This window comes from Myodes glareolus, chromosome 7, assembly GCF_982192425.1.
Source record: "Myodes glareolus chromosome 7, mMyoGla1.1, whole genome shotgun sequence".
In the NCBI taxonomy this organism is placed as follows: domain Eukaryota; kingdom Metazoa; phylum Chordata; class Mammalia; order Rodentia; family Cricetidae; genus Myodes; species Myodes glareolus.
Genome location: NC_142032.1, coordinates 103879155 through 103903248, shown reverse-complemented (window position 1 = coordinate 103903248; position 24094 = coordinate 103879155). Strand labels below are relative to the sequence as shown.

The window sequence follows — 24094 nt, the reverse complement described above, 5'->3', positions numbered from 1 at the left end:
CTTCAATCAGGCTCTTGTGTGGCCTACACAGAAGCTGAGCTTCCAGCACAGAGAATACAGTACAGAGTTTACAGAAAAAGGACCCTTCAAGATGCATGCTCTTCTGCCAGTTTATCAGCCTTTGCCATAGCCTCTTCAATGGGTCCCACCATATAGAAAACTTGTTCTGGGTGATGGTCATAGTCACCTGCCAAAATCTGCTGGAATCTTTAATGGTCTCCGTCAAGGGCACCAGCTTTCCCATATGTACTGTGAAGACCTCAGCAACCTGGAATGGCTGAGACAAGAAGCACTGTATTTTCTTGCCCAGGACTCAGTCAGCTTATCTTCCTCAGAAAGTTCATCCATACCCAAGATGGCAATGACGTCCTGGAGAGATTTGTAGTCCTGCAGGATCTTCTGCACCCCTCGCACAACATCATAATGCTCACTGCCAACAATATTTGGATCCATTATTTGAGAGGTGGAGTCCAGAGGAACCACAGCTGGATAGATGCCCAGCTCAGCAATAGCACGAGACAGCACAGTAGTGGCATCCAAATGGGCAAAGGTAGTTGCAGGGGCAGGATCAGTCGAGCCATCAGCAGGCACATAGATAGCCTGCACAGAGGTGATGGACCCCTTCTTGGGTGGTGGTGATTCTTTCCTGCTTTGTACCCATGTCAGTGGCTAGGGTGGGCTGGTAGACTATAGCAGAAGGGATTCTGCCCAATAAGGCAGACACCTCTGAGTGTCTGGGTGAAGCGGAAGATGTTGTCAATAAACAGCAAGACATCTTGACCTTCTTGGTCTCTGAAGTATTCAGCAACGGTAAGACCAGTCAGAGCTATCCAGGCACGAGAACCAGGTGGTTCATTCATCTGACCATATACCAACGCCACCTTGGAGGTGGCATCTTTTAGGTTGATAACACCAGATTCAATCATTTCATAGTATAAATCGTTGCCCTCACGGATCCTCTCACCAACACCAACAAACACAGAGTAAACACCATGGCTTTTAGCGACATTGTTGATTAACTCCCTGATCAGTACTGTCTTTCCAACGTGAGCGCCACCGAAAAGTCCAATTTGACATACGGGACAAGCAAATTCACAACCCTTATACCAGTCACCAGGATTTCCTGTTCAACACTCATCTCTATGAACTCAGGAGCTTCATGAACGGGAGCAAATTGTTTGGTTTTGATTGGACCTCGCTCATCAATAGGTTCTCCATTGATGTTTATGATTCGGCCCAAGGTCTCTGGACCAATGGGAATTTTGATTGGTGCACCTGAAACCAGTACTTTCTGGCCTCTAACCAAGCCTTCAGTACCATCCACAGCAATGGTTCTGATCGTACTCTCCCCCAAGTGCTGTCTAGTCTCCCTGCCCTGCACTTCCAGAGCATTTAGGATGGGTGGTAATCCCTCACCGAGCTGGGGACATCCACCACGGCACCGATGACAGCTACGATTTGCAGTGCCAGCCTTCGGCGACGCATAGTCTCTGGCCAGATGGACCGCGGCGGGCGCAACTCACAGGGGAAGCTGCACAGGAGAAGCTGTGCCTGGGGTAGCGACCCTGAAGGGCTGAGTCCCCATAAGGCCCGGAGCCCACGCACCCCACAAGTCTCAACGTGACGGAGTCGGGGTGGAGACTGCTCTCTCTCCGAATTTTTATTAATCTTGCTTCGGCGACCCAGTTCCTCCAATAAGGCTATGCTTCCTAATTATGCCACTCCCTGGGGGCCAAGTATTCAAACACATGAGTCTGTTGGGGCCATTCCTATTCATTATATTATTATATATAATATATAATATAATAATAATAATATTTAATTTTACATACATTGGTATTTTGCCTGCATGTATCTCTATGTGAGAGTGTCAGATCTTGGAGTTACAGACAGCTGTTAACTTCCTTGTGAGTACTGGGAATTGAACCCGAGTCCTCTGGAAGAACAGTCAGTACTCTTAATCACTGAGCCATCTCTCCAGCCCCACCATTCCTATTCAAACCACCACACTCGGCAAACATTTCAGCAACTAAATTACATTCCCAGCCTAAGACTGTAATTTGAAAGCACATCTAGTTATCAAGTTTTCAGCCTTCTGCCCTAACACGATAAAGTACTTTGAAGTACTGTTTGGGGGTTGAAGACGACTCCAGCTGCTGGCGAGATGCACTACTCTGCCCTTGTCGACATACTTGGTTACTGCTTCCAGTCATGTGCCTGTCTGTCAAAACAGGACTTCCCAATGCTTCCACCGTGTTAAAGACCCAGATAGCAGCTTCATTCTGTGACATTTTATTATTGCTCCTCCAGGGGATTAGCGGAGTCACAAGCCTGGATGTCTATAATGAATCCCCTCTGTGACTGGTGGGTAGTTCTGACCATCGACCTGTTCCTTATAAAGAGAAGATGGGTTAAATATGGGGAGGGGACTGAAGGGTCTTGTGAAGTTCCTAGATGTTGCTTTGACATTCTCAGAACATGACATTTCAGAAGACCTTGATGATTCTCACATGGTTGATATCCTCAAGTTCAGCTAAAATCCTGAGAAAGAGATTGTATGAAAGCCAGGAAGGATGGTCCCTGGCATCCTGGATAACACAGATGAGACCCATCATTGTGGACAATCACAGGAAAAATACATATCGTGTGGTGTGGGAAGCCTTGGACAGATGTTTTATTGTTATTTGCGGGTTCTGTTTCTCTTTTGTTGTTTGATAGCATCTCACTTGAGTTGCATAAGCTGGTCTTGAACTCACTATGTAACTCATGCAAGCTAGAACTTGAGATCTCCTCTCCTTTGCCTCCTGAGTAGGTATTGATGACAAATGTGGGCATATCCTCTTCCTACCCTTGCAGTTCTGAAGTTTCATGTCCTGTGATTTATTTTTTTAAAAAACTCACTGTGGGACTGAGAGTATAAATCAACGGAATAACAATTTCTTAGCATGTGCCAAGCCCTGCCTTCAATTCCCAGATTAGAAAATAAGGGAGCAATGAAAGCAAGTTGTCCTGGGTGATGGAGGAGGATCTACCTACCCATTTCTTGAGATAAAGGATGTTCTTTAGTAGTAGGATTTAGCCAGCAGATGGCGCTGGTAAGTCAAGTGCCCCTGGGAGATGCTGACAAAGTTAAGGCTGGTTCCCGTCTGTTCTAGAGTCTGTGTCTTAAGGTCTCATCTACCATGAGCCCTGTCACAGAGGAGCTGATATAAAAGACTGTAATAGGGAGAAATGTCCAAGCAGGGAAGTAGTGCAGGCGCAATTCCAGAAATTCAGCCACGCTGCTACACTGTGGCCAGGGAGAAGATTGCCCATTTCAGTAAAGCTAAGATGGGGAAGGAAGGTGTTTTGCTGACATGAATGCCAGAGAAAGGAACTTTTAAATATGGGAGAGGTGGGGGAGTGATTCTGTGAAGGTCACCTCGGAACTTCAGTGTGGAAAGTGTCAGCCTCTTCCTCCCAGGGTTAGTTCAAAGGTGCCAAGCTGTCAGTCTGCAGACATGACACAGACCTTCCAGGCTGTACTATTGAGTCAGTGTTGTAGAAGGACTACTTGTTTGTTCCTGGCTGCTCAGCCCTGAAATAACCACACAGAAACTATATTAATTACAACACTGTTTGACCTATTATCCTTTTTTTAAAAAAGATTTATTTATTTATTATGTATACAGCATTCTCAGTAATCTGCCTGCAGGCCAGTAGAAGACACCAGATCTCATTACAGATGGTTGTGAGCCACCATGTGGTTACTGGAATTGAACTCAGGACCTTTGGAAGAGCAGGCAGTGCTCTTAACCACTGAGCCATCTCTCCAACCCTTTGGCCTATTATCTTATGCATATTTCTAACTCACTCTTATCTCTTAAGTTAACCAATTTCTATTATTTTATATTTTACCATGAGGCCTGTAGCCTACCGGCAAGGTTCCAGCAGACAACTTGCATCTTTCCCCTCTGGCAGCTCCATGGTATCTCCTGACTCCACCTTCTTTCTCCCAGCATTTAGTTTAGTTTTCCCTGCCTAGCTCTGTTCTGTCCTGCTATAGGCCCAAAGCAATTTCTTTATTAATCAATGGTAATCACAGCATACAGAGGGGAATTCCACATCAAGTCAGTCCTTTTAATACTGTGGTGGGGGAGGGAAATCTTGTGTTAGTTGTGACAGTTTATGAAGATAACTGAGTCCCACAGAAATATCACATCTCACCTACCAGAAGAGTCCTAAAATTGACTGAGGGGCACAACTTGCCACTCAAGGCCTTCTTAGCTCTCTCATGAGCCATATCCACCCAGAGGTTGCAAGGCAGCTGCCACAGACCTTGTCATCATAAGACATTGTGATGTTCTGAAACCTGGAAGACAATAGCTAGGAAATGTCCCTTCTTGTCATTTTGGTCCAACTTTTGTTAGGTAGGGATGTCTTTCTTAAAATTCTGCCTCCTCCCTCCCTCCACCTGACTCCCAGCACACGTGATCCTTTATGGTCAGACCATGTCTTAGTCACTTTTCAATTATTGTGGTAAAAACACTATGACCAAGGCAATTTATAGAAGAAAGTGTTTAATTTGTTTCTTTTTGTTTTTTAAGACAGGGTTTCTCTGTGTAGCCCTGGCTGTTTGTTTGTTTGGTTTTGGTTTTTCAAGACAGAGATTCTCTGTATAGCTTGAGCCTGTTCTAGAACTCACAGAGATCCACCTGCCTCTGCCTTCCAAGATTGGGCTTAAAGGCTGTGCCACCCTCTCCTGATGAAAACATTTAATTTGGTGCTCACAGTTTCAGAATCTTAGAGTCCATGACCATCATGGGTAGGCACGATGCTGGAGCAGTAGCTGAGAGCTTACAACTAGATCCACAGGCACAAGGCAGAGTGTGAAACTGGGAATGGCTTAGCATTTGGAACCTCAAAGTCCATCCCTGAGACACACCTCCTCCAACCAGGTCACACCTCCTAATCCTTTCCAAACAGCTGCACCAACTGGGAACCAAGCATTCAAATACAGGCACCTAAGGGGGAGGCATTCTCACTCAAATCACCACAAGGGAGCAGACATTAAATGAAGTCCAGGGGTAGGAGACCTATACCAGGTCAGGTCAGGCTTGAGCCAATTGTGATTCTGAAGGAGTAAGTCACAAACAATCCCACATCAGTTTGGAATTATGATTAATAGAATGGTTATTTATTCAAAGGGGAAAAGCTTACAGATCACCATCCCAGACAACAGCCCTCTGCATGATCAGGAAAGGAGTCTAGGAGCCGGAAGCAGATCTGGAAGCCAGAGAGGGAATGGAGGACAGCACCTGCTTTTTTAAAGAGAGAGTGAGACCACGCCCCAATGGGCTGGTATCTCAGTGGCCATTGGCTGAAGGAGTGGAAGGAGCACCTGCAGCACCTCTCCCTTTTGTTTAAGTAAGAGAGATCTAAGCCTACTATGAAATTATATACAATAAGTACAAATATCCTATTCTAACTAGCTTAAGTCTTGTATAATAAATAACTTTGCCAAGTCATGAGAGGAAACTAACTACATTTATATAGTCTTCAACCCCATCGAAAATCTGAGAAGGGAAATAATATTAGCTGAGTAATTAGGAAGTGCAATCAAACAACTTCCAAAACATGCAACAAATCACAGAGACAACTGGCTACCTGGGCAATCACCCAAAGTCTCGTTTGCAGCGTTGAAGCAACCAACTTTGGCTAAGGCCTAATGTAACTGACATACCATTTTCAAAGGCAAGACACTTTTCAAAACTATCTTACCCTGTCTTGGCAGGATATGAGAGTCCTGTTTTATCCATTTACGGATACTCTGTATCTCTGTCAGTAGTTGAGGTATGGGCATTTCTTTACCCAAAGACCAGTTCTGCCAAGAAGAAAGGCTCCAGGTGGAGTGTCTTTGGTGCTCAACATTCTCTTGGGAATAGATCAGTGTTGCTAGGAGCGATTGTGTCTCACTACCATGGAACTCTGAGTTAGATTAAAGACCATTTTCTACAGCTCTTTGAAGAGGTTGAAGATTATCTACCTATACTGAATATGATCTCTATGTATCTAAAGAACCTGATTAGTCTAATTATAAATGACAAACATAGATGACTATTGATCTATATAATTCTCAAAACCTATCTAACTTAAAGACTAAGACAATAAACAACTGTGCAATAAATGAGGACAATGACCTTCAAATGTAAACAATGTACAAATATACATTGCAATATGGTAAATATATATATATATCAATACATAAACAATATATAAGTATCTTAATCAGAGGTAGAAATGTAACTACAATATGGTAAATATATATATATCAATACAATATACATATATCAATACATAAAAAATGTTTTAAACAGAGGTAGAAGCATCATGCATACAATATTCAATATAATTTAACTTTGTATCCATATACAAGAATCAATACCAATATATTTGTGTAAAAACAATACTTCACAAATACCAATCTATTATCCCATCATCCAATTATCCCTCTTTTTTTCCAAAAAGATCCCTGAGCTTATAAAATTCCTTCCCCAATCCTCAACCCTATACTAATTATGACCAACCCCTGAATGATGTCCCTAAACCCAAGGACAAACTTTATTGGGAGAGGGGATGTCATTCTCTAGAATTACTTTCAGCTGACATGGGGGTGACGTTCTTTCTGGGTGATCCTGTGAAAGTAAAATGATGGTTAAATTTCAAGATCAATGTCTTTTAAAATTGCAAATAGTCTCTAAATATTTTTTGGAGGTATGGCCAGAATGTTGTACAGGATGTGCACCATTTCAGCTAACCAAGTTGGAACTGTCTTATGCAGCTGATACCTGAAACAAGACTTGTAGTAGCGCTATCAGTATCATGATGTCATATCAACCAGGTGTAGCTGTTGTTGTGGGGCCCCATCTTCTTCCTGGAAACTTCAAGTGTCACTGCAGGAAAAACTCATTGCTCATTTTGGAAAACTTAAACATTAATCATATAGACATATACAGACATACATATATTCAATAAAAGGCATGATAGATATATTCAATGAAAGGTATGATAGATATGAAGAAAAGCAAAGATGTTTTCTAAACTCATATTTCTTTCTGTCCCATATCATGGCTCTTGACATGAGACAGAAACTCCAGAAACTCTGGGTTTTTCTTTAAACAACAGGCTTGGAATTAGAGAGGGACTGAGCCAGAGTCCAACTCCAAAACCAGCTCTATAGATTTAGAAGTGTGATTTAGCATATCTTACTTACAGAACCTATTCAGTTTTCTTGATAGTCCCTATTGAGTAGTTATTTTTCCATCTGTCAGTATTCAAACATCCATCATTCAAAGATGAGTGTTTTCCTGCAGAGATAAGAACAGAACCCTGCCCCCATTCTATATGTTTTTCTCACCACCTGTATGATTATCATCATTATGGATGAGCTGTCATTTCTCCTTTCCAAGAGGTTTCTCCTCTTCAAACTGAAGCTTTATTAATTTTGATGGTATCCACAATTTTTCTTCTCCTGTGGAAACAAGAGCAAAATCCCTTCCCCAACGTAGCACATCTCCTGGCTTCCATTGAGAGGGCAACACATCTTTGAAATAAACCAGTTGATTTAGTTCAGCAGACTTTTACATTATCCAATGTCTTTCTGTCGCTGTTGTTCCTTTCTCATTAGTGTTAAGAAAATTCAAGGTTAATAAAGCATTATGCAATCTATTTCTGGGGGTATTTTCCATCCCTTTCTGTTTGTTCAGCATATCCTTTATAGTATGATTTGATCTTTCTATGATTGCCTGGCCTGTAGGATTATTTGGTATACCTGTATATTATAATAATCAAAAAAGCATTTCATTTTGTTAGATACATATGCTGGACCATTGTCTGTGTTTAATTGCACAGGTATACCCATGATAGCCATAACTTCCAATAAATGTGTGATTTCTGAATCAGCCTTTTCTGAGCTCAGGGCAGTTGCCCATTGAAAACCTGAATACGTGTCTATAGTGTGGTGTACATATTTTAATTTACCAAATTCCATAAAGTGGAACACATCCATCTGCCAGATTTCATTCCTTTGAGTACCCTTTGGTTTACTCCCTGCAGGCAACTGTGTTTGATTATAGAAAGAACAAGTAGGACATCTCTTTATAATGTCCTTAGCTTGTTGCCATGTAATGGAAAACTCTTTCTTTAAGCCTTTACTATTGACATGATGTTTTTTATGAAATTCTGAGGCCTGCAGAACGCTTCCAATCAATAATTGGTCAATTTCAGCGTTACCTTGTGCTAGAGGACCATGCAGACCTGTATGGGACTGGATGTGTGTTATGTACATCGGACAAAGTCTATTCCTGATTATGTCTTGTACTTGGATAAACAATAAAGTCAACTCTGTGTCATCTTGTATAAATTCAGCAGTTTCAATATGCAAGATAACTCTTTCTGCATATTGTGAATCAGTAACTATATTAAGAGTTTCTTTAAATCCCTTAGCACCATAAGAATGGCATATAATTCTGCTTTTTGGACAGAATTATAAGGGCTTTGTTCCACCTTACTCAATTCTTCCGATTTATAACCTGCTTTCCCTGATTTATTTGCATCGGTATAAAATGTCCGGGCTCCAGTTATTGGAGCATCACGTACAATTCGAGGAAGTTCTCTTTATGAGGTTAAGTCTATCCCTTTTGGGATAGTTACTATTAATTTCTCCCAAAAAAGTTAGCACAAGCTCTTTGCCATGGTTCATTGTCTTCCCATAACTTTCTTATCTCCTCAGTAGTAAAAGGCACTATAATTTCTGCTGGGTCTATACTTGCTAGTTGACAAAGTCTCAGTTTACCTTTTATAATTAATTCAGAGACCTTTTCTACATAAGTTTTTAATGTTTTACTTGATTTATGAGGTATAAATATCGATTCTAAAATAATGTCTTCCCTATGCATTAAAATCCCTATAGGAGAAATTCTGGAAGGCAATATGACTAGGACGCAACTAAGATTTGGGTTCACCCTATCCACATGTGCCTCCTGTAATTTTTCCTCAACCATTGTCAGTTCCTTTTCTGCTTCAGCTGTTAATATTCTGGGACTGTTCAAATCTTTATCATCATCTAAGGTTTTGTTTAAATGAATTATTAGATCAAGTGTTATCCCAACAGCTGGTCATAGACTGGAAATATCTCCTAACAATCTTTGAAAATCATTAAGAGTCTGTAACCGGTCTCTCCTAATTTGTGCCTTTTGTGTCCTAATTTTCTCTAACCCTATTCTGTAACATAGGTAATTAACAGAATCTCCTCTTTGAATCTTTTCAGGGGCAATTTGTAATCCTCCTTTAGGCAAGACTTTCTTTACTTCTTCAAACATCCTTTCAAAAGTATCTTTATTTGAATCAGATAACAAAATGTCATCCATGTAATGATAAATTATGGACTTGGGAAATTGCTTACGAATTATTTCCAATGACTGACTTACAAAATACTGGCACAATGTGGGACTATTGACCATCCCCTGTGGAAGGATAGTCCATTGATATCTTCTAGTAGACATTCTGAAGGCAAATTTTTCTCTATCCTTTTCTTGTAAAGGTATAGTGAAAAAACAATCTTTCAAATCAATAACTATAAGAGGCCATCCTCTTGGTAATAGAGAAGGCAAAGGAATTTCAGATTGTAGTGGACCCTTAGGTTGAATTACCTTGTTAACAGCTCTTAGATCTGTCACCATTCTCCATTTGCCAGATTTCTTTTTTACAACAAACACAGGAGAATTTCAAGGGCTGGTTGATTCTTCAATATGGTGAGCATCTAGTTGCTCTTGTACCAGCTGTTCCAAAGCCTGTAATTTATCTTCAGCTAGAGGCCACTGCTTGATCCATATTGGCTTCTCAGTTAGCCATTTTAAAGGTAGGGCTGTTGGTACCTCTAAAGGTTTGCTATTTGCTGTATGTTCTTGTACAGCCTGAATGGCTGGTGACCTTTTTCCATAATACCTCATTATATCCTTCCCAGAATTATGTATTTCTGGAACTACAGGAATGTTAATCTGGATATTCCATTGCTGTAGCAGGTCACAGCCCCATAAATTTATTGCAATATTTGCTATATGTGGCCTTAGTCTTCCTATTTGCCCTTCAGGCCCTATGCATTCAACCCATCTTGTGCTTTGTTTTACACAAGATAGGGTTCCATTTCCCAGGAACTGAACATCTACCTCTTGAAGAGGCCATTCGGATGCAAGATTCTGGAGTAATGATACTTACATCCGCACCTGTGTCTAATAAGCCTTCAATAAAAATGCCATTTATACAGACTCTTAGCTTTGGTCTTTGATCGTTAATAGAAGTCTGCCAAAATATATGTTTACTCTGTCCTACTGGATTTTTTGACTCATCCTCCACAGGTAACTCATCATTTAGACCAGTATTACTTTTTGCAGCAGACATTGGAGCTTCTGATTTTCTTGGTGAGACATGTTCTCTACTGTAACTGGGAATGACTGGGCCACTTTTGGCTTGGGGGCCTGTGAGAGGCCCCTCAAGGGGTTTCCTGATGGATGGGGTTGCCTTGTCTGTCTGTTGTTGACCTGCATTCGTTGGACCAATGGCCAAAGCTGCTGGCCTTTACCGCACCTCCTACATATACCTGAAGGCTGAGTTGTCCTATTTTTGTCATTCCCAGATGAGATATTATTCCTAGAAATTCTTTGCCTGCAATCCCTTTTCAGATGTCCTAATTTACCACAATTAAAACACCTGGCAGTTTGTTGTCTCCTTATTGCTTTGAAAATTGCTTCTCCTACCCAAGATTCATCATTATAGCCAAACGTCTCAACATTCATTGTATGCTGAATCCATTCATCCATAGGTGCTGATCTAGACCTTAAAGGCCCAATTATCTTTTTACATTCTATGTTTACATTTTCAAAAGCCAGAGATTCAAGAATTATTCGTCTAGTTTCTGGGTCTGTTACCCCTATGTCCAGAGCCTTAATTAATCTTTGCACAAAGTCAGTAAAGGGTTCTCTCTGTCCCTGCCTAACCCTGGTATGATTTGATCCTTTTTCCTAGATCTTGTATTCTATTCCAAGCATTCAAGGCTGCTTTGTGACATAAGGACAATACTTCTTTGTCATAAAGAGCTTGGACCTGTGGATCAGTATATGCTCCTACACCAAGAATTTGATCTCGTGAAACCTCTACAACTTTTGCTCTTCCTTGCTGTTCCATATGTTTGGATTCTTCTCTGAAATAAATTCTGAACATTAAGGAAGGTCCATCATCTAAAACTGCAGACACTAACTGAGAGAAATCATGGGTTAGCTCGGACATTAGAAGCCCAAGTCCTTATCATTTCCTTAACAAATGCAGAGTGCAAGCCATAATTAATGACAACTTGCTTAATTTCTTTTAGTTCATTCATTCCTATTGGCATCCATCTAGCTCTTTGACTCCCTTTGAGCCTTTTGAAGTTGACGCTTTGTCAGAATAAATACAGGGTATGTCGTTAGAACCCTGGGTAAGCCAGTTCTAACACCTGGTGGTGGCATTGTATCCTGTCCTTGTGCCTTCTTACTCTATTCACCAGCTCCAATAATTTCTTTAATCATTTCAAATCTTTTTTATCATTGTCTCCCTTAAATCCTGAATCTCCTGACCTGCATGTATTTCTAGTGATTTCACTAAGGTATCAATTTTTTGGTTCCCATTCTGCACCTGTGATTCCTTCAAAGATAACAAGTCCTCCTTAAACTTTTCTTGTATATCATGTAGATTCCCATCCTGGAGGTACATTCTGTCTGTTCCCTTATCAATACTTTGTGATAATGTCTGAACATCAAATTCAACAGCCTGAACCCTTTCAGGTAACTTCCTTGTACCCTTGGATATGAAGTCAATTTTGTCTATCATAGTATCTCCTTGATCTGACAACCTCTGATTTTCAATAATTTTAATCCTTTCAGCTAGCCCTTCATTATTAGTCTGTAAAGACTGTATTGTTCTTAGGAGTGCCATAATTTTCCTTAATGATAGAATATGGAAGAAAAAACTGAAACCTAGTAACCAGTAAATCCTCATACTCATATAAACCTCACATGATATAATCCATTGTATTAGTAAAGAAAGCAGGAAAAGTTGCATTAGAAATGAAAACTGCCATATTACCTACCATCCAGCAGGTGGCGCTGTTGCCAAGTCACGACTAGAACCACTGCAAAGGTGACAGAAAAGGGGTCCTGTTTCAGTGTCCACCTTAGTATTTGCTAAAAACTGGGAAATATAAGTTGCTCAACAAAGTAAATGTAATTAAATCAATTCCATACACGGAACCAGAAACCCAGAATCCCGGGGTAGAGAAGAGCAGCCTAGAAGCCGTGTATGCTTCCACGTGACCAAGTTGCCCCAAGGGGTAGCAGCTTTTGGCAACCGCTTGCGCTCTGATTAGTGCCACTGAAGCACTGCGCTTGCAAGGGAGATTTAAAAACAACTCAGAAAACAACTCAGAAAAGAGCAAACCAGGTGGGCAGAGACTGTCCTGGCCTGTGGAGCCCAGGAGGCGTGGAGTTTAAATCCACATGGGGACTTGAAGTCATTCTGAGGAGTGTAAAGAGAAATTATAAAAAATTTCAACAAGGAAAGCTACTGCATGATAGTTTATATTGAACTGTTGGCTCCATGCACAGGGCACAGACCGCAGCTGAGGGAGGGCTCGTGCCTAGCCGAGCTGGCAGGTGGAGGGGGGCTCTAAAACCAAATGTTTGGGTGCCAGATTAAGGCCTAAGTCACAAACAATCCCACACCAGTTTGGAATTATGATTAATAGAATGGTTATTTATTCAAAGGGGAAAAACTTAAAGATCACTGTCCCAGACAACAGCCCTCTGCGTGATCAGGAAAGTAGTCTAGGAGCCGGAAGTGGAGCCCGAAGCCAGAGAAGGAATGGAGGACAGCCACTGCTTTTTCAAAGAGAGAGAGAAAGACTACGCCCCAATGGGCTGGCATCTCAGCGGCTATTGGCTGAAGGAGCGGAAGGAGCTCCCACAGCATGATTCATTGCTGTCTACAGAGAAAAAAGAGAATGCTTACTGAGAAGTAATAGGCTATCTGACATAATATTCTTTCATCTTCTCCCTGATACAAAACTCATACATGTTCATTATAGGGTATTTGGGAAATCCATAAAAGAATAAAGAGACTGGGGAGGAAGTTCACTAACACTGAATAAAAGCAGGCTGGGTGGTACACACTTGTGACTCTACCACTCAGAGGAAGGAGCCTGTCTGATAGTCCAAACTTCAGGTTACAGTTACAAAGACAACTCAAAGCCAGCTTGAACTATACAAGACACTTATCTCAAAAAATAAAAAGGAGGAAAATAAAATTTCATATTTCATATTTTACTACTTAAGATCCGATCATTGCCTCATCAGCCTTGAACCTATTTTATCCATCTTTGTATTCTACTGACCCCAACTTTCTCTAGGTTGCCCCAGTCTTTGAAGTCTTCCCTTAACTTCTTTGTTTGTTTTTTATTTTTTATTATTTTTTTTTTTTGAGACAGTGTTTCTCTGCATAGTCCTGGCTGCCTTGGAACTTGTTCTGTAGATCAGATTGGCTTGAGAGATCCTCCTGCCCCTGCCTCCCAAGTGCTGGGATTAAAGGAATGCACAGCCACCACACAGCTGATGGCTCTCTCTTATATATCTTCTCTTTTATTGTTTGTTTGTTTGCTTGCTTGTTTTCTGACTGTTAGAACATTAATAAATGATAGCACACACAAATGTAAAGAATATGATGAACACATGTGAGCTCAATGCCCAGTCTGGAAAACAATGCTTTGAACCCTGTGTGCTTCCTTGTCACACTCATCCTCCATCATAGCTGCTGATGCTTCTTGTTTCAGTTTTTTGCATTGCTTCCAAACTCAGTATTTCTGTCCCTGCCCTGGTCTGCAGCTCTGCTTCCTGTGTGGGCTGGCTGAGTTAACTTCACACTGGGACTAGATGCACATCTGTTCCACATGTTCTCATCCAACTTGGATCAAGTCTCCCTAGGGCGTGTTCTTTCCATGGCAATTCCTTGAGGTGTGAAAGCCAAGTCAAACAGCACAGCCCATTTAAGGTCACTGCTCTTGTTAAGACTAGGAACATTTCACAGGCCAAAATAAGCCATATAGCCTAGCCCAGCTTTAATGGGCTCCACTTCAGTCCCTTCTTAGTAGAGGGAGGTGCAGCAAATATTTGCTAAGCCATAATCAAGATGATCACAAATAGACACACAGTGAAATTATATATTGATGAAAAATTATTGAATGACCAAATAATAATTGTGGGAACAGTCGCCCAAGTTATGATATCCCTGCCTCCATTTGAGGTGCTTATCTGCAACGAAAACATGTTTGAATACTCTCTGCTCCTGGAGTTGGGGAAGGAATTTTGAGTGCACGGTGACTGTTCTTTGATCCCTGCTGGGATCATGTTACAGTCCCTTCGCAACCCCCTCCTCATTTGGCATCATGGTATAAAAGCCAGCCCCAGAAGAACAATAAAGAAGCTGTTCCACCTCAGCCTCGTGCTCTGTGCATTTATTCAACCTGGACACCCTTCGCACTGGCATAGCAAATAATAATAATATGATTCTCTCTGTGTGTCGCTCACTGTGTTTCCCTCTCTTCCTTTCCCTCTCCCTCCAGGGTCTCATACAAACTCAGGCTAGCCTTAAACTATATGTAATAAAGGATAGCTTACTTCCTCCTGCTGTCACCCTGCTGGGGTTACATGTTTGTAGCTTATCTCTTTTATGAGATATTGAACCCAGGGCTTTGTGTGTGCTACACAAGCACATACTGTATCTACTGACTGAGATGCATCCCTGACCCAGGCTGGAACCCAGGTTGGCCTCAGACTCATGATCCCCCTGCCTCAGCCTTCCAAGTGCTGGATTGCAGGTGTGCACTGTCATTCTCAGCTTAGCAATTGTCTCCACTGTCTCATGCTTCCCAGAGCATCAGTGTATGTGGTCCCTTCTTCTTTGTACTTTTATCATTTTGTGGTCCCCTCATTTGACCAAAGATATTTTGCCTTGTGTTTATTGACACAGACTTTCACATGAAATTATGATATATCAATTATTTTTTACCTTGAGTAGTTAACTTACCAGAACAAACATTATTAGGTCAGGTCAACAACTTCATTGAGTCTCTTTCCAACTTACCCATTTTCACTTACACTGAGCCTCAGCAATCTTGACCTGAAAAATAATTTTTGATGTAAATATAATGATGATATAAATATAATGAAGATAAAAAGATCCGCAGGGTCAAAAGAGGGGCCCACGAAACAATAAAAGAACCACTAAGAGAGACTTACATAGATATAATCTACATGGGAAGTAAAAAGTAGAAAAAGACAAGATCTCCTGAGTAAATTGGGAGCATGGGGACCTTGGGGGAGGGTTGAAGGGGTGAAGGGAAAGGCAGGGAGGAAAGCAGACAAAAATGTAGAGCTCAGTAAATATCAATAAAAAAGATTTGGTAAATAGACTTAGCTGGGCTGTGGCAAAACACATCTTTAATTCCAGCACTCAGGAGGCAGAGGCAGGCAAATCGAGTTCCAGGACAGCCAGAGCTACACAGAGAAACCCTGTCTCAAACAAACAAACAATAAATAAATAAGCAATACAGGGGAGATGGTGCAAAAAGAACATATTTTTATATTAAAAACATAAAAAGAAGGGGCCATTGGGCCACTTTGCTCTGGGAAGCATGGGATGGTGGGGACAGTTGTTAAGCCAACCACCAGTAAAATGTAAACATCCATAGCACAAATTTAATAATAATGACATTTGCAACTTCTTATCTTTTGTTGAAATTTTGTCTTTTAAGAAGTTCACCTTCCTGGGACAAGGTTAACTGTTGGACCCTAAAGTACAATCACCGAGGAGGAGTCACCCCAAGAGACAATCTCTCACACCACAGATGATGTAAAAGCATGAGGATTTTGTTAATTCTGTCATGACAGGGTCTTTCAGCATTAGAGAGGCCAGAAAGACCCCGAATAGCTGGTACCGGCTATTTTTAAAGGAAAAAACCACAGAAGCAAGGAAGGTATCTGGGGGTTGTTCTTTAACTATTATGATTGACTTATTCAAAAAGACTATTACCAATAATTGGCTGGAGAGTGATTGTCAGATAAGATGAGGTAAGGGGAAACATCTGAGGGTCACTTTGCCCCTTTCCCAGGGACTAAATCAAAACATCAGTACCTGAGTCAACACCTAAGGGTTATCTTGCCCCTATTCAGGGAGATGAGGGAAAGTTCCCAACATCTCAGTACATGCATGTGTAGCTGTTAGGTCCTTGGTTTCCGGAGGGGGGGAACACTACTGCTGAGAGGCCTCAAACTTGGCCTCAGAGTTGTCTTAAAGTTTTACATAACAGATTTACATCTTGATAAAAGTGGTTTAGTTTCCCATCAATTTTCGGTTGGTAAGTTCACCATGTACAGTTTAGCTCTCCACCTTATTTTTACTGTTGATTATGTTCTGAGTATCAATCGTATGTCACACCTTAGGAGAACAGGAAATGACACGATACTTTATTCTCTTTGGCTGTTGTTTTAACACAGGTCTCATGTAGCTCTGGGATTACACGTGTGTCCCACCATGCCTATCTTCACTTTATTTCCCTTAAGTCAAATGAAGCCCAACTCAGAATCTTATGGTCTGGGTATTATTTGGGTTTCTTATACCCAGGGTTATTCAGAGCATCTGGGGGTCTTATGAAGAGAAGAAAATCCATCTTCAGTGATGCAGTGCATTCTGATTCAAGGTATTGTTGTCCGTCTTCATGTTTAGATTTTAAAACATACACACACAAATCTCTGACTTGCCTAGTTCAAGAAGTCTCTTCTATCACTATTCTCAAAAACATTAGCTTTTTGTCTGCTGGGATGTTGTTCCCTGGCCTTACCAAAGACTGTGTCCCAAACTAACTTGGGTAGAAGACAGACATATTTCATTTTTCTTAATTCATTCAGTTTAGGACAGATATATTTCAAGTTTAGGATAAAACCTCAGAGTTGGAAGAATTTGGTTGAAGAACATAGTTTCCCCCCTTCCTCCCTCCTTCTCTCTCTCTCTCCCTTTCTCCCTCCCATCATCTTTTATTTTTTTCTCTTCTTTTCTTTTTTTATTTTTCTTTAAATATTTATTTATTATGTATACAATGTTATGTCTGCATGTATACCTACCTACCAGAAGAGGGCACCATATCTCATAGGTGGTTGTGAGCCACCATATGCTTGCTGAGAATTGAACTCAGGACCTCTGGAAGAGCAGCCAGTGCTCTTAACCTCTGAGCCATCTCTTCAGCCCCCATTTTTTTTTCTTTTCAAGACAGTGTTTCTCTATGTGTAGCTCTGACTGTCCTGGAATTCCCTTTGCAGACCAGACTGGCCTCAAACTCATAGAGATCCACCTGCCTCTGCCTCCCTAGTGCAATTAAGGTGCTGGAAAGGTGGCTCGGTGGTTAAGAGCACTGGCAACAGCTGCTCTCTCTTTGGGGTTTTGGGTTTGTTTGTTTGTTTTTGATTTTGTTTTTGTTTTTTTGAGACAGGGTTTCTCTGTGTAACTTTAGAGCCTGTCCTGGAACTCACTCTGTAGATCAGGCTGGCTTGAACTCACAGAGATTCACCTATCTCTGCCTCCCAAGTATTGAAATTAAAAGCGTGCACCACCATCACCCAGCCTGGCTGCTCTTCTAGAGGACCCAGATTTGATGGTTGTAGTGGCACACACCTTTAATCCCAGCACTCAGGAGGCAGAGGCAGTTGGATATCTGAGTTCAAGGCCAGCCTGGTCTACAGAGTAAGTTCCAGGATAGACTCTAAAGATACACAAAGAAACCCTGTCTCGAAAAACAAAAAGCAAACCCCCGAACCAAAAAAACAAATAAACAAAAAACATGTAACTGGGCAGGGTGACACACACTTTAATCTCAGTACTAGAGAAGCCGAGTTCAAGGCCAACCTGGTCAACAAATTGAGTTCCAGGACATCCAGGGCTACACAGAGAGACCCTGAGTCAAAAAATAAGCAAACAAAGAGAACCCCACAAAGCATGTACTTGTCTTCTGATCCAATGCCCCATTTTGCTGCATTGGAGAATAGTTTTCTAAGAGGTAGATATAGGTGAGGCATTCAAATCATTGCACCCAGTAATTACCCTACTATACATATATCTCAAAGAAACAAAAATTCAGGTACACACACACATACACGCACACACACACACACAATAAAAACAACCCCCATGTGGGAGTTGTTCCACCCCATGTGGTCAGCATCACCACCCACCTCCCATGAGTTTTATATTGTCCTAGGGGTTGAAACACAGACACACACGACACAGACAGGGTTTCGAGTCATCCTCAAGAAGAGAATGCTCAATTTATTCAACTTAATCCAGGGTTAAATACTCTTTTGCCCCAGTAAAGAAAAACTCCTCCCACCCAGAGGGGGCTGGGGAAACTGGCGCCTGTAGGAGCTTCTCCACAGGCAGGTGGTCGAGGGTGCAAGGCAGTGTCAGACAGGTAAGATGGGCCTTGGTGCCTGGGCTCTTCCAGGCAGGTTGAGAAATTACCATTTTAAAGTGATACAGAGCCCCAGGCTATTATACCAGGCTAGAACAGAGCAAGCACGGAACTTAGCAGGAAGCTTAGCTGGTTAGTGTAAACATTTCTTGTATCCTGTGCTTTGGCCTCGAGGAACAGGGAAGACAGGGCCTCACATGTCCCCCTTTTATATAAAATATGATGATCAGGCCTGTCTTGGGTGGTGACGGCATCAGACAGACTCTTTGCCCGTCATGGGAAAGTATCCAGGTCAAAATACATTTCTGTCTTAGGTCAGAGCTTGTTCCCATACAAACCTTACCCGTCTTTGGCTCATTAGTCATATATTGAGTCCAGCCAGATTTATGCTGAAAGATATTTTGAGGCAAATGTTAAAAGGACTTGACCTGAGTAGTCCTGACTTTGGATTCATGAGATCATGAAGGTCACGCTCCAGCATATATAAGCATTCCCAAAGGAGACTGTGCTCAGCACAATCCTGAAAAGTCTGCTCAGAATAAAGCCCCTTTAAGTAAGGTCTCAATTAGCACTGGTGCAAGATCCCTGGAAGCTAACTAGAATAAATGACAGCCAATTAGTAAATTTTGTATTCCAGGGTCCGAGAAAAAACAGTAAAAGCTCTTTTCTGTGACCAGCAGAGGTCAAAAACCATAACCAATCTGTAAAGATTAACTGCAGTATCCAATTGTAAATTTAGCTCAATTTGAATAACCATGGCATTTTGCAACCTGTCCTGAAGGTACCCATAGAGCTTAGCAGAAACAACTGACAGGATAAGGGAAAATCTAGTAGTACAGCAATTGTACAGCAACAACAATATAGCAATGATTGACAGATCAAGGGTAGGGAGCTGGAGGAGGATGAATCTAGGCACTGGATAGCTTTTCAGGAATTCGCCAGCTCCGTAGCAATCAGGTCAGACAGCTCCACAACAGAGGCTTTGTCCTCAGGCTTCTGGACAGATGTACAGCACAGCCATGTACAGCACAGCAGTACCCAAATGGACTGCATCTCTAGGAGAGACATAAACAAACTCTTCTCCCAGGTTAATACTTAAGAGTAATAAAAAACTCAGGTTAAAATTTAATATAGCAAGTACTGGAGTAGGCTGGTCTTGAACTTAGAGACCTATAGGTCTCTGCTCCAAAGAGTAAATCCTATTGGCCTGCACCACTGCAGCAGGCCTTAGAATTGGGCTGAATAGCCAACCTCAAAACATCTCCTAGAATCAGCTGCACCTGAAACTTTTCCAGGGGCAGAAAATAATTATCTGATCCAGTACGTGAGCATTCACATAACTGGATAGAATTATTTAAATTGTTATCTTTATGGGGGCATATAGTCTCCCATCAACATTTAGAGAAATAATTAATAGGATCTTTAGAACTGAGAAGCTTCCATATAGCATAGGACAGTCAACAAGACATATCAGGCTATAGACTTGAAAAATCTTTATCAGTCATCAATCCATTTTAAAAACATAAGGACTTTAAAAATTAGTCCTCCAAAGAGCAATTAATCAAATAAAAATATATGCAACAAACCTAAACTGAAAACTCTCAATAGATGAGCTTAAAATGACTGAAAGACATTTAAAAAATGTTTAAACATGACATCTCTAACCATTGGAGAAATGTAAATCAAAATAATTTGAGACTTTATCTTATCCCTATGGCATGACCAAGATCAAATATTGCTCATAACTTATGTTTAAGAGAAACTCCTCCACCATTGGTGGAAATGTAAACTGAAATTGACAATATCATTGAAAGCAATTTATAAATTTAATGCAAATGCCCATTAAATTTATAATGACATTTTTAGACTTTTTTTAAAAAAAACAACCCTCAACCTTATGAGAAAAAACAAAACTCAGGATTGCCTAAACAATATTAAAATCCTGTGTAAATTAAGGAACTTTTGAATTTATTATAATTTTTTACTTTAAATTTTACTACAGAGCTATAGTACTGAAATTAATTTATCTTGAATACAAATTTACCTGTCTACAAACTGCAGACTTCTGACAAAGAAGCAAAATTGTGAAATGGAAAAAAGTGTTTTTAACCTGATTGTCTCAGAGGCTGTTTTAAATCAAACCTGTCTTTTCTCCTTCAGCTGCAGCCATGCTGCACAGCAGGGGGCAGGACACAGTCCCATTCCGTCTGCAGACTGCCTCCTGAGCTCTGGCAGGCGGATTTTTTTTTTTTGAAAGTAATTTTATTAAATTATAAAAAGTTTCCATTTACGCCCCTCCTCCCAACGCCCTCCCACTCCCCCCCTCCCTCTCCTCCTCCCTCTTTGTCCCCAAGGGCAGTCAGGGTCTCCTGCCCTGTGGGAAGTCCGAGTTCCTCCCCCCTCCCTCCAGGTCCAGGAAGGTGAGCATCCAAACAGACTGGATCCCAAAAATCCAGTATATGCAGAGGAAACCAGTCCCAGTGTCATTGTCAATGGCTTCTCAGAAAGACTGCAGGCCAGCCACATTCAGAAAATCCGGCCACATTCAGAGAATCTGGTTGGATCACATGCTCGTTCAGTCACGGTCCATCTGGCCTTGGTAAACTCTCATTAGATCCGACCCCTTGTATCAGTGGGTGATAGTATCCCTCGCAGTCCTTCGTCATTTTCTTCCTCCTTCTGCTCCTCATTTGGATCTTGGGGGGCTCAGTTCGGTGCTCCAACGCGGGCCTCCATCTGTATCGCCATCCAACGCCAGATGAAGGATCTATGGTGATAAGCAAAATATTCATCAGTATGGTCACGGGCCAAGGCCGGTTCAGGCACCCCCTCCTCTGTCCAGAGAACAATCTGGGGATCTCTCCTTGGACCTGGGATCCCATATATAATCAAGTTTCCTGTAAACTCTAAAATGACTCCCTTAGTTGAAATATATTCTTCCCTGATCCCACATTCATCCTTCCTCCCTTCCCCCCATCTCGGTCAGCCGAGCTTTCTCCATTCCTCCCCTACTCCCTTCTCTCTAACCCTCTCCCCTTCCAACAACCCTCCCACCCCCCCCCCATGCACCCAAGGTTACCTGGGACTCTTGACTATTTCCTACCTCCTGGCGGATAGCTAAATAATCTTCATCAGGTTCGTCTTCTTATTTAGCTTCTCTAGGATCACGAATAATAGGCTCAAAGATCTTAAATTATGGTTAGAATCCACTTATGAGTGAATACATACCGTGTTCCTCTTTTTGGGTCTGGCTTACCTCACTCAGTAAAGCGTTTTCTATGTCCATCCATTTGCATGCAAAATTCAAGATGTCATTATTTTTTACCGCTGAGTAAAACTCTAATGTGTATATGTTCCACACCTTTTTTAACCATTCTTCTATTGAGGGGCACCTAGGCTGTTTCCAGGTTCTGGCTATTACAAATAGTGCTGCTATGAACATAGTTGAACAAATGCTTTTGTAGTATGTTAGGGAATCTCTAGGGTATATTCCCAAGAGAGGAATTGCTGGGTCCTGAGGGAGGTTGACTCCCAGTTTCCTGAGAAACCGCCACACTGATTTCCAAAGTGGCTGCACAAGTTTGCATTCCCACCAACAATGGATGAGTGTTCCCCTCATTCCACATCCTCTCCAGCATAGGCTATCATTGGTGTTTTTAACTTTAACTATTCTGACAGGTGTAAGATGGTATCTCAAAGTGGTTTTGATTTGCATTTCCCTGATCACTAAGGAGGTTGAGCATGACCTTAAGTGTCTTCTGGCCATTCGAAGTTCATCTGTTGTGAATTTTCTGTTCAGATCAGTACCCCATTTTTTAATTGGGTTAATTAGAGTTTTAGTGTCTAGTTTCTTGAGTTCTTTGTATATTCTGGAGATCAGACCTTTGTCTGATGAGGGGTTGGTAAAGATCTTCTCCCAGTCAGAAGGCAGCCTTTTTGTCCTACTGACAGTGTCCTTTGCTTTACAGAAGCTTCCCAGTTTCAGTAGATCCCATTTATTCATTGTTTCTCTTATTGTCTGTGCTGCTGGGGTCCTACTTAGGAAGAGGCCTCCTGTGCCTACATCTTGTAGACTACTTCCCACTTTCTCTTCTATCAGGTTCAAAGTGGACGGATTAATGTTGATGTCTTTAATCCATTTGGACTTGATTTTTGTGCATGGTGATAGATATGGATCTACTTTCATTTTTTTACAGGTTGACATCCAGTTATGCCAGCACCATTTGTTAAAGATGCTTTCCTTCTTCCATTGTATACCTTTAGCTCCCTTGTCGAAAATTAGGTGTTCATACGTTTGTGGGTTAATATCTGGGTCTTCTATTCGATTCCATAGGTCGACTTCTCTGTTCTTATGCCAATACCAAGCTGTTTTCAATACTGTAGCTCTATAATAGAGTTTGAAGTCAGGGATGGTAATGCCTCCAGAAGTTCTTTTATTGTATAAGATTGTTTTGGCTATCCTGGGTTTTTTGTTTTTCCATATAAACTTGATTAATGTTCTCTCAAGGTCTGTGAAGAAGTTTGATGGGATTTTGATGGGGATTGCATTGAATCTGTAGATTGCTTTTGGTAGAATTGCCATTTTTACTATGTTGATTCTCCCAATCCAAGAGCAGGGGAGGTCTTTCCATTTTCTGGTATCCTCCTCAATTTCTCTTTTCAAAGGCTTAAAGTTCTTGTCAAATAGGTCTTTCACATCCTTGGTTAGAGTAACCCCAAGATATTTTATGGTGTTTGTGGCTATCGTGAAAGGTGATGTTTCTCTGATTTCCCTCTCCGTTTCTTTATCCTTTGTGTGCCACTGATTTTTTGGAGTTGATCTTGTATCCTGGCAGGAGGATTTTTAACTATCCTTTTGTACCGCCAAGGCCTGGCCCTTGCGCCATCTCCCGTGTCTGCCTCTGTTGTCCAGGCGTGCCCTCCGAGCGAGCCCAGGTGCGGCATTTGTTATTGTGGCTGCGCTTTTAGTCTTATGGACCTTGTCGCTTGCTGTAGCCGCTTTCTAGACTGTGAGTCTGTTGCCTTGGAAACAGGACTCCATGCTGTGGCTGTTCTGTTGGTTCTTCATCCGTGCTCCCCCGTGCGAGTTTCCCGGGCCTGTGTTTTGGGGATATTCATATCCCTGTTTAGTACGTGTCCCCGCCCCAGGGGCCCTGTGAGTCCCGGGCGTCTGTTCCCCAATCCCGTGCTCTGTGTGCCTTGAATGCGCAGCCCAGCCTGCACCGTGCCCTGGGGCTCATCAGGCAGACCGCATCCCGCCTAGCATGTATGCTCTTTAGCTGTGGACTTTACCCAGCCCCATCTACCTGCTAGGCTCGGGGCTCAAGGTCGCTGCGCTCTCTATTTCCATTTGTAACTCTCTCTCTTTCTGGCTCTTTTGCCTCCTTGGCTGCGGTGTGTGCCCGCGGACCCATTTGTCTTTTTAGCTATGGTGAAAACTTTTGGACCTGTGCCTGTGGGCAGTCCCTGTGGCCCGCTGCTCGCAGCCAGGGCCTGGGAGCTATCGCAGGACAT

General features: G+C 41.8%; 1 pseudogene; it reads right to left on the bottom strand.

Moving 5' to 3' along the window:
• Window positions 1–69: 69 nt before the first annotated feature.
• On the bottom strand, window positions 70–24094 carry LOC125397273 (ATP synthase F(1) complex catalytic subunit beta, mitochondrial pseudogene; annotated as a pseudogene).